The sequence below is a fragment of the Tachypleus tridentatus genome, chromosome 7 (genome assembly GCF_004210375.1).
Source record: "Tachypleus tridentatus isolate NWPU-2018 chromosome 7, ASM421037v1, whole genome shotgun sequence".
Taxonomy (NCBI): domain Eukaryota; kingdom Metazoa; phylum Arthropoda; class Merostomata; order Xiphosura; family Limulidae; genus Tachypleus; species Tachypleus tridentatus.
This window is the reverse complement of record NC_134831.1, coordinates 188947352-188961325: the sequence shown is the minus strand read 5'-3', so window position 1 is coordinate 188961325 and position 13974 is coordinate 188947352. Positions and strand designations below refer to the sequence as shown.

Here is a 13974-nt window from a genome sequence, read left to right as displayed (position 1 = left end):
TAAGAAAAACAAGCTGGAACTTAATTTTTTTAATAAACAGCTTCTCTCGCACCGGAGACTAAAAATAAGTTCATTCTATTCCTTTAACTGTGTTCTTAAGGTAAATATCATCTTATTGGCCTTCGCAGTTTGTTCTTTCATCAAGGCTATTGTGTCTTTCAGAACTGCTTCCATGACAGCAAGCTTCCTTTTTAGCATTTTAACTTCGTAAGCCTGTTGGAGGAAAAGATAAACTGTAATGAAGTAGCAACAGCAGAAAGAGAAATCAGGAGTGGAGTTGTGTGTGATATAATGATTTAGAATGTATTTTGTAGTGATAATAATTTAAGAATAAATCATCCTTCCCAAAAGAAAAGGAGTGGAGTAGTGTAAAATATACACTGCTGACCAAAATCTAAATTCCAATGAACATAAAGAAAAAATATGAATTTTGCGTTGTTAGATTCAACCACTTATTTGAGTAGAGCTTTGAACGATGAAAATAAGAAAAGAGAAGATAAAAATAAAAACTTTTTTTAGCAGTTAATAGGAAAAAGAGAGTGAAGTAGTGTGTAATATGATAATTTAGAATGTAATCTGTAGTGATAATAATTTAATACTAAATCCAGAAAATAAAAAACACTCTCCCCAATAAAAAAGCGTGTTTTAATTGATTGGATGATTAGTGTTGAGTACAAAGCTACGCAACCTTTTGTGGCCGCAACGGTTATGAAACCCAGTTCTCAGCGTTACAAACTTTCACACTTGACGCTCCACTTTGGAAGGAAGGGGACAGCGACTTTTACTCAATAGCATTGCAAAACACAAAGAACATTTAGTACAAGTTCCAACATCTCATATACGATAATACTTATTTCTCTGTGTTGTCTCTATATCACGTTATTGTACTAACTTTAGCAAATCAAATGAGTTATGTGAACTCCGTCTGTCCGAAATTTTGAAGCTATAAATCTCAGCTGTAAAACTGGTTTACGTAATTCGTTCCAATGGTATCTGGGTATTTTGCCCTGGAGGGTCAGGTTCACTTTGACCTCTTCCTCCTTCCTGAACTTATTTTCCCTAACTGTTTGTATGTTAGGTCCTTTTCAGGGCAATGTCCATTTATAGTCTATTATTCACAGTAGTCAAGCTAGCTGGTGGCAATTTATTTATTTATTTTTTATCTGATTATTATTTTAAAATACATAAATATGTAAACTATAAATATAATATTTAAAGTTTATATACATACATATTTTACTTTACTTTATTTTTCTTTTTGTTTAAAATATATGTTAATTGGGGAGAGGTATTTAGGATTTTCTTCATCATGTATGAGGTACCTATCTAGTTCGCATAATAAATCATTTTTCATCCAATTTTTGTTAAAATATCTAATTGTAATATTTAGGAGTCTATCTGATATGGTTGGTATGTTCGAGTAATTGTGAATGAATTTAGATGATGTTGATCTCGGGACTCTGTATGTTGTTGTGAGAAGTTTGTTTTGTATTGTTTGTAGTTTAGTTTTGATTGTTTTATTACTTACAGTTACCCATGCTGGAGCTGCATAGTCTATTACTGGTCTTATATATGTTTTGTATATTTTCAAAATGTTATCTGTAGATGCTCCACTGTGTTTACCAGTTAGACTCCCTAACATAGTTGGTTCTTCGCCAAATTTTATTTTTAATTTCGTTGACATGATTGATCCAAGTTAATTTTGAATCATAAGTCAGACCTAAAAATTTTGCTGATTGGGCAATCTGGAGTAGAGTGCCATTCATATATATTTCTAGCTGTTGTTTTCTGTGTTTTGTCGATTTCGTAAAGAGTACCAGCTGAGTTTTTGCTGTGTTTATTTTAATTCTATATTTTTCACAGTATTCACTAATTCTATTTAATTGTGGTTGTATGTTTGTAGCTGCTATCGTGGGTGTTGCAGCACTTTTCCAGATTGCCACATCATCTGCGAACTGTGATGAGAATCCATGATTTGGATCCTTCAATGGCATATTGTTTACATACATGATGAAGAGTATAGGGCTAACCACCCCTCCCTGAGGGACACCAGCTAGTGGAGTAAAGTATTCGGAAAAAAGTTCCTTCTACGTTTACTCTACATTTTCTGTTTTCCAGAAAGTTAGATAACCAGCGAATAATTCCTCGCGGTAGTTCCATTTCATTCATTCGGAACCTTAGACCATCGTGCCAAACGGTGTCGAATGCTTTCTCGATATCGAGGAAGCAAGCGACTGTACATTCTTTTTTGTTGAAACTATCTTCGCGCGGAGCAACACAAATTGCTTTCTTTCAATATTTACTCAAATCTGTGTATATTTATTTATATACATGTATATGTATATTTTACAATTAAATCGTTTATTTTGTATTTTGTTACCAATAACTCTGTTATGTGAGTTAAATACCGCTATTGTTAGATAATTGTAAGCCTTAAAGCTTGCCTAACGTTTGTAGTCATTTTTTACAATTAATTTCTTAAATAAAGAAAGTGAAATACTGCTGGAGAAAATATATTTATTTGCTGGCGTTTCGGGCTACTGTTTCGGTGTCAACATTAGAAACAAACCTTGAAGAAAAGTGAAACACTATTATTAATTTTTTTATTATTATTTAGTGACGTTTAGGACCACATTCTCTCATTTCCTCCTTCCCACGTAATCGGGTTTGGTTTCTTGCATGGCCGATAAAAACTACAAAAGATTCGGAGAATCTATTCATTATAGTAGATACATCCATAAAAGAAGAACCAAGAAACCAGCAGAAAACGTTCATCGTCATGTAACGAAAGTACCGATATTACACACAAACGAAATTTGTTGATATTTTAACACAGAGTAGGTAGGCATGTTCCTCGCACATCCTTGACTTCAGCAAATATTCTTATCACGCACATGCGCACTGGCTAATAACCACTTTCGCATTGTTTAAAATTTGATTGAAATTTTTTACTCATATTTTTTCACGTGGAGAGAAACAAAAAATGTGAAATTGATTACCATAGTAGTTCGATATGAGGGACCGATACCGAACCTAATTAACTTGACGCAAGATGAAAAAAAAAAGATTATAAATTTATTGTAAGGTACCAAAGACGTAGACCATTTTATATAACAAAACTACTTCTTTATATAGCGCACCCTGCCTGCACTTTAATGATCCAATCATTACGGACATAAAGGGAAAGACGAAATTGCGTTGACCTTGGCGATGATGGAATAGCACTGGTTTATTGTGTTTGCAATGAATTTCGCACAAAGCAACTCGAGGGTTATCTGCGCTAGCCGTCCCTAATTTAGCAGTGTAAGACTAGAGGGAAGGCAGCTAGTCATCACCACCTATCGCCAACTCTTGGGCTACTCTTTTACCAAGGAATTGTGGGATTGATCGTCACATTATAACGCACCCACGGCTGAAAAGGCGAGCATGTTTGGTGCGATGGGGATGCGAACCCGCGACCCTTAGATTACGAGTGGCACGCCTTAACCCACCTGGCCATGCCAGGCCGAATAGCTTTGGTCTGATATCAAAGATTCGATCTCCATCTCGCTTAACTAAGTTGTAATTACTTAGTAATGATGTAGTGTCCTCCATTTGCTTACCTGACGAGGTCATATCTATATTTGTACCTATGTACTGCCATATGGATCTGTCTTGTTTGAAACATGTTTATTTGGACATTTCAGCTGTCCAACGGAAGAATTTCAGGATAAAAGAAATGCACTTTGTTAACCCTTTGACAATACTGGCCTGTACCTCTGAATATTACTACGTACTATGAGCAGTGGATAATAGGAGGGTAGGGAATTAATGACTTATTAGAACACTCGTTAAGCCTACATGCAACACAAAATATTGCTATAATGATGGGTGGGGTAGAGAGTATTTTCAAGAAAAGCTATGGTGTTAAAAGTCGAACATCAAATTGTGCACCCAATCACGTGACTAGACAAGTTGAACAGCTAAATGCTACCGCATGGCGTCACCCGAACAAAGGAGGGACATTCTCGTTTTAGACGAATTTATTTGTTTCACGTTTGATAGTGGATGAAATAGATAATGATATATATATATAAAGAGAGAGAGAGGGGTAATGGAGTACCTTGCACTAAATTCAACGAACGAGTAAGATAACAAATGTACTAGATATAGTATATATCTTTTTATCAACTAGAATTATTTCAAACCCTGCCTGAATTTGAGCACCCGGAACAAAGCTAAAATAAGCCCGCGTCGCGCTAAACATGCTCGCCCTCCCAGCCGTGGGGGTGTATAATTTGACGGTCAATCCCACTATTCGTTGGTAAAAGAGTAGCCCAAGAGTTGGCGGTGGGTGGTGATGACTAGCTGCCTTCCCTCTAGTCTTACACTGCTAAATTAGGGACGGCTAGCACAGATAGCCCTCGTGTAGCTTTGTGCGAAATTCCAAAACAAACAAACGTTTTCTTGATATGTTACCCGATTGCTGCGTTTTATAAGAAAGAAAAAGACGAACAAAGCATTATTTCGTAATAATCTTTAAAAGTTTTAAATTGATTTATACAATGCTATGATACGGATGTTAAAAGACTCGACTTGCAACCTGTGGGTCGCGGGTTTGAATCCCATTACCAAATGTTTTTACACTTTTGGCCGTGATGGTGTTATAATGGAATAGTTAATCCTATTACTTGTTGATATAGAGTAGCTGATCATGTAGCGGAGTGTGGTGGTGTTAAATATTTCCCTTATTTCGTGTCTGTCATTTTAAAATTAGGGACCATATAAATAAAATATTATTAAAAACTGAGAAGAATATGTGTAGCTAACTGAACGCTGCTCTTGGTGTATAACAAAAATTTCGTGTTTGGTGACGTCACTTTACATGGTGGAAGTTTTCTCGCGCATGTGTTCAGATCATTCTCACGTCTTTACAGAGAATCAACTTTGATAGACCGATAGTTATTTTGTAAAGTAATAAATAACCTGAAAATCATTATTCATGTTTTTATAACCCTAAGGTAATTTTTGTAACACAGACATAATTCTTAAGTTAAGAAATTTAGTGAACAGGTTGAAACAAACTGTAACTTAAGATAATATTTTAGCAGACATAGCTGGAAAATTGCCTAGGAAATGTCTAATGATACCACAGCCAGGCAGGAATTATATAGTAGAGTACCTTGTGCATAACAACATCTCGACGTGACGTTTCTGTTGTCGCTTCTTTTGTCTCGACAACTTGATCGCCGGCGTCACTGTCCTTGATTTTCTTGACAGTCATGTGATCATTCAACGATGAAAAGTTCTTGTTATTCACATCAGAGTTATCTTTGAAAAAAGAAACAACAAAGAGAACCACGTTATTAGAGTTGAGATGTTATTAAGAACGGTGTATCCGTTTGGTTCTGTTTTCAAAATTATTTACATAAATTTAATTCGTGAACACTTTCAGGCAGGTTATTTTGTAAGAAGCCAAGCAATTTAGATTTCATTTCCTTACTTAAATAAAAGTTCGACTTCGATGTATCTCAGAGAGCTGTTCAAAACCAATGCCCCGTCACACCAAACATACTTATCCTCTCAGCCGGGGAAGGGGCGTTATAATGTAGCTGTTTATCCTACTGTTTGTTAGTAAAAGAGTGGCCCAAGAGTTGGCGGGGGATGGTGATGACTAGCTGCCTTCTATCTAGTCTTACACTGATAAATTAGGGACAGCCAGCGCAGATAGCTCTCGTGTAGCTTTGAAACAAAATTCAAAAAACAAAACCAAAACCAATGCATTCCAACCTTTCCTCTTTAGTTTCGTTGTCACAGTGTGGGTGGCAGCTGAATGCCAAAATATGTACTTGTAAAGAAATATATTTCACATATGAACATACGAAGTGAGAGCTATCTGCATAATTAACTGAACTAACACATATTAATTGTCTAACGTTTTGAAAACATAAATCAGACAGACATCTACTGGACATTTATTACCGTGAAGTATTAAAACTGTATATGCAAACAAATTTTGACCACAGGTTAGTCTGTAAATTATGGTGAGAATGTGTTAATCTCTTTCTTTTTCCTCCTTTTATTCACTCTGATATATGGGTTTAAAAAAACAATACAGTACTCCAGTTAAATTATGAAAAGTTAACTCGGAGGTTCAGAGTATATTATATTGTTACAATTCACACTCGTGAATGAACCCTAAATAGAATTACTGTGGAAGTCCATTGAAAACAAAGGATATTTAAGCGCATTTTACTTTTTTTTTAACCTACGCACAGAATCGCACATGGATCTTTAGCTTTTTAATTTCTTGGTTAATTAATTGCTTATAACATACAGTTGAAACTCCAAGCCCTGAAAAAAAAGAGTAAGTCGTGAAACTAAGGACTAATAAACAGTGAGGAAAACTAATCACTCCATATACATCATGGGGGCCTAGTCGGTGAAATAAAGGTGAGAAGAATGATAGAAATTCTTAATTTATATTTTATTACAAACTTGGGGTCAGTTTTCAGACATTACGTATTTAACTTTTTTGTACTCTATTTTAGAGCTATACAGGTAATATTGACGATCTTTCTGTTTTCTTTGCAACTAATTTAACGTCATTTGTTCATACTGAGAAGCAATGAAATACGTTTTTAGGGGGGCACTATTCATTGATAACATTTTATCACTACACAAGTGAGTTTTATAACTATATTGGTTTTGCTAAAACAAGTCCTCTAAGACCTCTTGTTCAAGATTCTGACCGAGTTCGTATGGTAGAACATTGTTTATTAGATTTACTCGAGGGATATATGAGCTATCTATCCCTAATTTTGGAATTGTAAGCTCTTATGCTGTCTTTACCATAGCAAAGTGGAACTGACCGTTACACTATAAAGCCCCCGACAGCAGAAAGGGCGAGCATTATAGTGGCAGGATTCTAATTTTCGACCCACAGGTTGCGATTGGAGTGCTCTTTCTACCAGGTCATGACATGACTCGTACGTACCGTCCATTAGGGAGGGCTAGTGCAAATGACCCTCGTGTAACTTCGCGCCAAATTCAAAACAAACCAAACAGTCTATTAAAGTGTCTTCTGAAAGGTCCGATAAGGTAGACTAAAATCAGTCACAGAGCTATGGTGTAAAAGAAATGTGAGTGGTCGATACTGTGAGACTGGTTGCCGAAGTATGTGTTGTGTATCATTCTTAATATGGACTATTATTGAAGCTACTCAAGAGCTAGTTACTCTAGCCGTTCCTAATTTAGCAGTGTAAGACTAGAGGGAAGTCTGGTAAACTAGTCATCACCACCCACCGCCAGTTCTTGGGCTACTCTTTTACCAACGGATAGCGGGATTGACCGTAACATTATAACGTCCCCACAGCTGGAAGGGCGAGCATGTTTGATGCGATGGTGATTCGAACCCGCGACTCTCAAATTACGAGTCGAACGCCTTAACCCACCTTTACAATTAAAAGTAATGCTACGTTGAAATCATTACACGCTGTTCCCCTTTTAATAGTAAATGGATGTTTTATATAAACATTAAACAAATCAACTACTTCTCTAACATATTCAAAATATACAGATGTTGTTATAGTGACGTCACAGCTCTGGGTAATAAGCTTGTATATGTTTTCCTTACTAGGAAAACAAATGTATACATGGTAAGATAGAGATGTTATTTGCTTCGTGAAAACTTTATTGGTTTGTTTACAATATCACTCATGTGATTACCATTTGGTAAACTGGAGAGAATAAATAACGCTGTAATATTTTAATTATGTTGAAATTTCTAATGCAAAAGATGTTAGAGTGAAATCTTCCAGTCAGAAGCTGGGCGGCATCTTTTCACAAACCTTGTTAGAGTGACGGGAGTTATAAGACAACAACGCCATCTTTCGCCTAACTTACATATTTTATATGCTGAAGTTCTAGGAATTTTGTTATTAAAATTGTTTTTAAACATTTAAGAAATAAATATAAATGATATATTTTATTTCTTATGGATCAGTGGAATATTTAGAAAGCACACCGATCCTTTTTAGTCGTTTTAATATGTAAAAGCTATAGTGATCAAATATTTTCTATGTTGTGAACTATTATACTGGTAAACATATCTACTTTGGCTAAGAAGCTGGAAACTACCGTATTCGTCAAGTTCCATTAATGTAATATTAGACCTTCATGATTATAATAACAGTAAATACCTGTCTAGATAATTTAGGTTTACTGTGTTGTTACTACATATATTTGACAATTATGGATAATGGAATGCTATCTTCGATATTTACGGATCACATCCAGTTCTGGTTTTTCTATCTCCGTTTCACCTTCTGGTACCTCTATAGCGTAGCTTTTCTTTTCTTCATCATCTCTACAGCAGTGATAAAGTAAATTAATAAAAGTATTTTATTTGTTTGTTTGGAATTAAGAGCTCAAAGCTACACAATGTGCTTACCTGTGTTGTGTCCACCACGAATATCGTAACCTGTATATTGGCGTTTCAAGCTTTTAGACTCACTACTGAGTCATTTGGAGTATTAAAATGATATTACGTATATAAAAAATAGTTTAGTAGAAATCGACAATAGCTGAACAAAAAATGGAAGAAATATAAACGTAAATGTATATTTATTAATGTAAGTTGTTTTATACATGGAAATATATATTTCAAAGAAATTTATTTAAAAAGGTTTATTGTACGTATTGATTACGTTTATTGAAAATATACATTTAGCATTGTTAAAAATTATCTCCACTCATAACACTTTGTAATACAAATTTTGTCCCTGGATAGTATTTGTTATTTCTTAATTGCTTATGTTGTAAACTTATATAAAATCGCCATTATACTCTTCAAACTTTGCATTAGTGCAGCACATTTTGCCGTAGTTCTTCACCAGAGCCTAAACCAGTTCCACCTAATTTTCGGCCTTGTGATTGCCCAAGAAGCCTCAAACCACTGCGACAAAGCTTTCCCAAGCTTGTTTTCCCTTTCTACTGAGCTTCTTGGGGAATTCTGTGCACTGCAGGAACTTCTTTATTTGTGGTCCAACGAAATTATAAAATGAGATAGGTCTGTGTGCGTTCACTTAGGCAGCTAAAACTAAATTGAAGTAGTGAGTAACTATATGTATATAACTATGGTAAGTTCTAAAAAATTCTCGTAAGTTCTACAACATTCTAGAAAATTCTAGTAAGTTGGAGAAAATTCTCTATCAACGACTCAGCAGTGAATCTACCTGAAATGTTCTGAAAAATGGGTAATTTTGAAAATTTCATTACCCAGGTTACAAAAGCAAAGTTTGAAGAGAAAAATGCCTTTTCTATTTACTTTAGACAAAAGCAATAGGGAAAAACACTTTCTACCCAGAAACAAAAAAAAGTAAAACTTTTGTTTCATAGTGGAATCATTAATCGAAGTTACGAGCCCTAATTTATGAAGCGCCACCTATAATCACTAACTTAACTTACAGAGTTCCACCTGTAATCACTCGGCTATGTTGCAGAGCTTCATCTGTTATTACCAATTCATTTTTCACTCGTGGACCCGGCATGGCCAAGCGTGTTAAGGCGTTCGACTCGTAATCTGAGGGTTGCGGGTTTGCATCCCCGTCGCGCCAAACATGCTCGCCTTTTCAGCTGTGGGGGTGTTATAATGTTTCGGTCAATCCCACTATTCATTAGTAAAAGAGTAGCCCACGAGTTGGCGGTGGGTGATGATGACTAGCTGCCTTCCCTCTAGTCTTACACTGCTAAATTAGGGACGGCTAGCACAGATAGCCCTCGAGTAGCATTGTGCGAAATTCCAAAAGAAACAAACTTTCCTAGACTCATTCGTTTGTTTTAGCGCGAGGCTCCACAATGGGCTATATGTATTTCGTATACTGATGAGAATCGAATCCCGGATTTTAGCATTCTAAGTCCAGAAGTATCGCTGACCTCTACTTTCCCAATGTTAAAAGATCGATAGAAGCACGCCTCAGGCCTTGATCAGAATTCAAGTACACTAAAATAACTTCGAAGCAGGTATAGTTGAATCTGGAAAAATAGATTCATACATAATACCCCCAGGGGGTATCGAAATCTTCATTTAATCAGGCCAAAGTCCAATAGCCTCCAAATCTCCGTTTCTGTGCATATGTAAGTATTGTAAGTAAATGTTTAATGGGTAACAAGGAATGATTTTACATTCATTCACTGTTTTCCTAACCCCTTTTTAAACCGAATTATTTTGCAAAGTAAAAATCTCACGAATTTTCATGTTTTGTACAAAGCAAAACTTGCTCGTTCCCTTACTGTAAAATCTGTATTTCAAGAAGCAGAAGAGCGTTACTGTTTGTTTTGCTGGTTCTTCAAATTCAAACAAAATAACAATATGGGTGTTGATCATCAGTTTTAGAATGCACAAAACTCAGAAGGAATTGTTGTAGATGAACTGTTGGGACATAGCACGAAACAGAAAGGACACCAAGTTGGTTACAAAATGTATTATCATGCAACATTAACATGTGACATGGTAGAATTGTCACGTCTTTAGTTTTCACCTAACAGTTCAGTGGGTGGGAGCCATGAGGGAAAAACTGGTGTTATATCTACAGAGAGCTCTTCAAAGGGCCACCAGCTTTGGCAACATTATTTATCATTGTATGATTAACTGATTGATTTACCTATAGGACTATCCGCCTACCTAATTATTTTGTGTTTTGTCCATCTAGAGGCCTTGTTTGTTTTGTTTTGAATTTCACGCAAAGCTACGCGAGGGCTGTCTGCGCTAGCCGTCCCTAATTTTGCAGTGTAAGACTAGAAAGAAGGCAGCTAGTCATCACCACCCACCGCCAACTCTAGAGCTACTCTTTTGCCAATGAATAGTGTGATTGACCGTCACATTATAATGTCCCCACGATTGAAAGGGCAAGCTTGTTTGGTGGAACGGGGATTCAAACCCACGACCCTCATGTAGGGTCCTTGAGGTTGTGTTTTGTGTTTTGTCCATCTTGAGGTCTGTATTTTGTGTTTGGTTCATAAAATAAAAGGCATGCAAGGTACAGTTCAAACAGTTGAAACAGAGGATAGATGGAGCTCTCTAAATAAAATCATGGACCATCGTCCATCTATCATTTCTTCATCACTGCAAGGATGAACTAAGCTAAAGGTATTTCTTACAAAAGTTAGTAAAACTTAATATTTGCATTTCCATGATTGTTATTTTACTTTTTTAAAGGATATCCATACCGATCTACAACTTGCCAAGGACAGGGAATGAATGGCTAAACTGAAAACATTATTGGATTTTTTGATTGGTTGTCCATTGTTTTCATTCTATTCGGGTGTTACTGCTGCAATTATTCCTTATTTGTTATATTACAAAATGTACTTTTTATGATTTTTTATAACTGGTATTTTTTATTAATTCTTACGTAACACAGGTTTGCGAATTAGAACTTTATAAAAGCTGTTTTCGTTTTAATAACGGATGTTTCGTAATTTAGCTACGCAAATTTCGAAAATAATATTCATTTTGTCTCTCATGTAAAGATTATTTACAAATCATAAAAGGAAAAACTTACTTGAATCAAATTATTATTTCGTTTACTCACAATGAACATTTTGTTATTATTGTGTTTGGGTCACAGACCAATCGGCTACGCGAGCGTCTTATCGATTGTTAATATTTTAAGTATTACAAAGTGTGACCCAATTTTTATGAAAGTAATTCACTTGTCTAAACATACATATGGCGTATTATGAAAAATCTGTACGCGACGAAGAAAATTGGTATCATTGTTGGATTCAGCGTACAAGAATTACTGTAAACGTGAACATTTCAAGACAATAAAATCATCGCAGGGCTGCGTAATTCGTGAATGTCTCAAACACATATACTTACATAAAGTGATAATAAGTATCGATTAGTGATCAGAATTTAACTTTAGATCATTGCCAGCTTCTCTGTGTTCTTCATCCTGCTATCATTCATCACACAGATTTCAGGTACGATACCTTCCTTAAAGGAACAATATGATGAAGATGTCAATGAAGAAATTCCGCTACACAAAGAAAACAAAAAACTGGGTATGATTGAAATCACATGTGTGGTTTGGTTTAGTATAGAATATATCTTAAGATTATTTTCTGCACCAAACAAGGGGAAATTTTTAAAAAGTATACTAAACATCGTTGACCTCCTAGTTATTACCCCTTTCATCGTGTCTTCAATTCTTGTAGCTACAAATATTGTCCCTAAAGATTTTGAAAACATTCACGAAATTATCCTAATCTTCCGTGTGGCAAGGGTTATGAGAATTTTAAAACTGGCTCGACATTCGAGAGGCTTGCAAAGTTTGGGATATACAATGAACAAAAGCATCCAAGAGTTCGGGTTGCTCATCTTATCCCTTGTAATTTCTATCGTGTTTTTTCTAGTCTCGCTTAATTTGCAGTGAAAGACGAACCTGAAACACTTTACACCAGCATTCCCTCTGCCTTTTGGTGGGCTTGTGTCACTATGACGACTGTTGGTTTTGGAGACATGGTTCCCGTTACTTTACCTGGCAAAGTGATTGGGAGTGTCTGCTGTATTGCTGGTGTAGTGGTTGTTTGGATGCCTGTACCAATCATTGTCAACAACTTTGCAGAGTTTTACAAGAAAGAAAAGACAGTCTAAAGAGCCCTGGTGGGAAAAAAAAATAATCGAAGAGGCCGAAAGAGCAAACACGTTACCGGCACCGTCTTCATGTTCTTCGTTCTCGTTTTCGTCACCAGGAATTCTTTTCCGCAAGATAAAATCCAGATTCACCAGCAAGGTAAGCTCTTTGTTTTGTTTTTCGTCATTTCAATCTTATCATGTAGTTGAGGTTTTGAAGGCGTAGGCATTGCAGTAAATGTATATCAGCACATGCAGTGGAAAATTTTCTAGCAAGTAAATACAATAAGCATAAGTTAAAATATGTATGGGAGGATTTTAACAAATAATATTACCAAAACACATAAAGCACTCAGTAACTAATCAATTCCAGATTAGAATGACATTTACGTCTTTAATAATGTTTTTTTCGTCCATGCATAAAATAACTTAATTTTTTTTCAGTACATTTGGCCAAATAAGATTCAAACACATCTATAAAAGTATATAAAAACCTGATGTTTGATTTCAAAAATTTTATAACTCTCAACAGAGAAATCAATACTTTTTGATATTACGACCATGAAAGTTCAGATAAACTTGAAACAGATTTATACCATTTTATATTTCCACAGAAGTACTAGATATGCAGTTCAAACCATCAAATAAACATGAACCTCTTATATGTTACCTAAACTGTCGGTAAAAACTAACACATACACTAAAGGCCGTGTTTGTTTTCAAGCGCAAAGTTACAAATTGGGCTATTTTAACCTTCAAATTTAGCGTTCAATGACCGAAGAGCCAGTAATGGAACTGTATTAAATCGATATATGGGGAAAGGACTCGATTTTGAATAATGTCCACTAAAAGAAAACCGTCCATGTCCTTGATTAGGCCTCTTTTCCTTACAAATTCTGTATTTATATGCAGTACAAAGTAAGAAGAAGATTGATTTGATTGTAACGAGAGTATACTCTGACCTGTTCTGGTGGTTACAACGCTCGAACTTTCAGTCAAAGGAGGATATTATGATGTAATAGTCAATCCCAGTTTTCACTGGTAAGAATAGCCCAAGAGTAAGCAGTGGGTGTTGTTGACTAGCTGGTTTTCCTCTAGTCTGACACTACTAAATAAAGGATGGCTCTCGAATAGCTTTGCACGAAGTTCCAAAACTAAAATACTTTGACCTTTGTACCTACCCTCTTGATTCATAACTTACCTCTGGTGCAATTCCATTAATAATCGTGAATCGTTTCGACAAAGTTTCGCGGTATGTCATGTACCTTTTGAAAATTTGTTTCACCAGTCTCCTAATACAAAATTACACCAAAGTTTTCATAGTTAACAGAATGCACATACTCTTTGTAGGGTGT

General features: G+C 35.6%; 1 long non-coding RNA gene across 1 annotated transcript; it reads right to left on the bottom strand.

Annotated features, from left to right (window-relative positions):
• Positions 1–75: 75 nt before the first annotated feature.
• LOC143257527 (uncharacterized) lies at positions 76–5308 on the bottom strand. Its single transcript, XR_013031901.1, has 2 exons — positions 5162–5308; positions 76–213 (listed from the first exon to the last, which is right to left on the bottom strand). It is a non-coding gene; the product is annotated as an uncharacterized LOC143257527 (long non-coding RNA).
• Positions 5309–13974: the final 8666 nt, after the last annotated feature.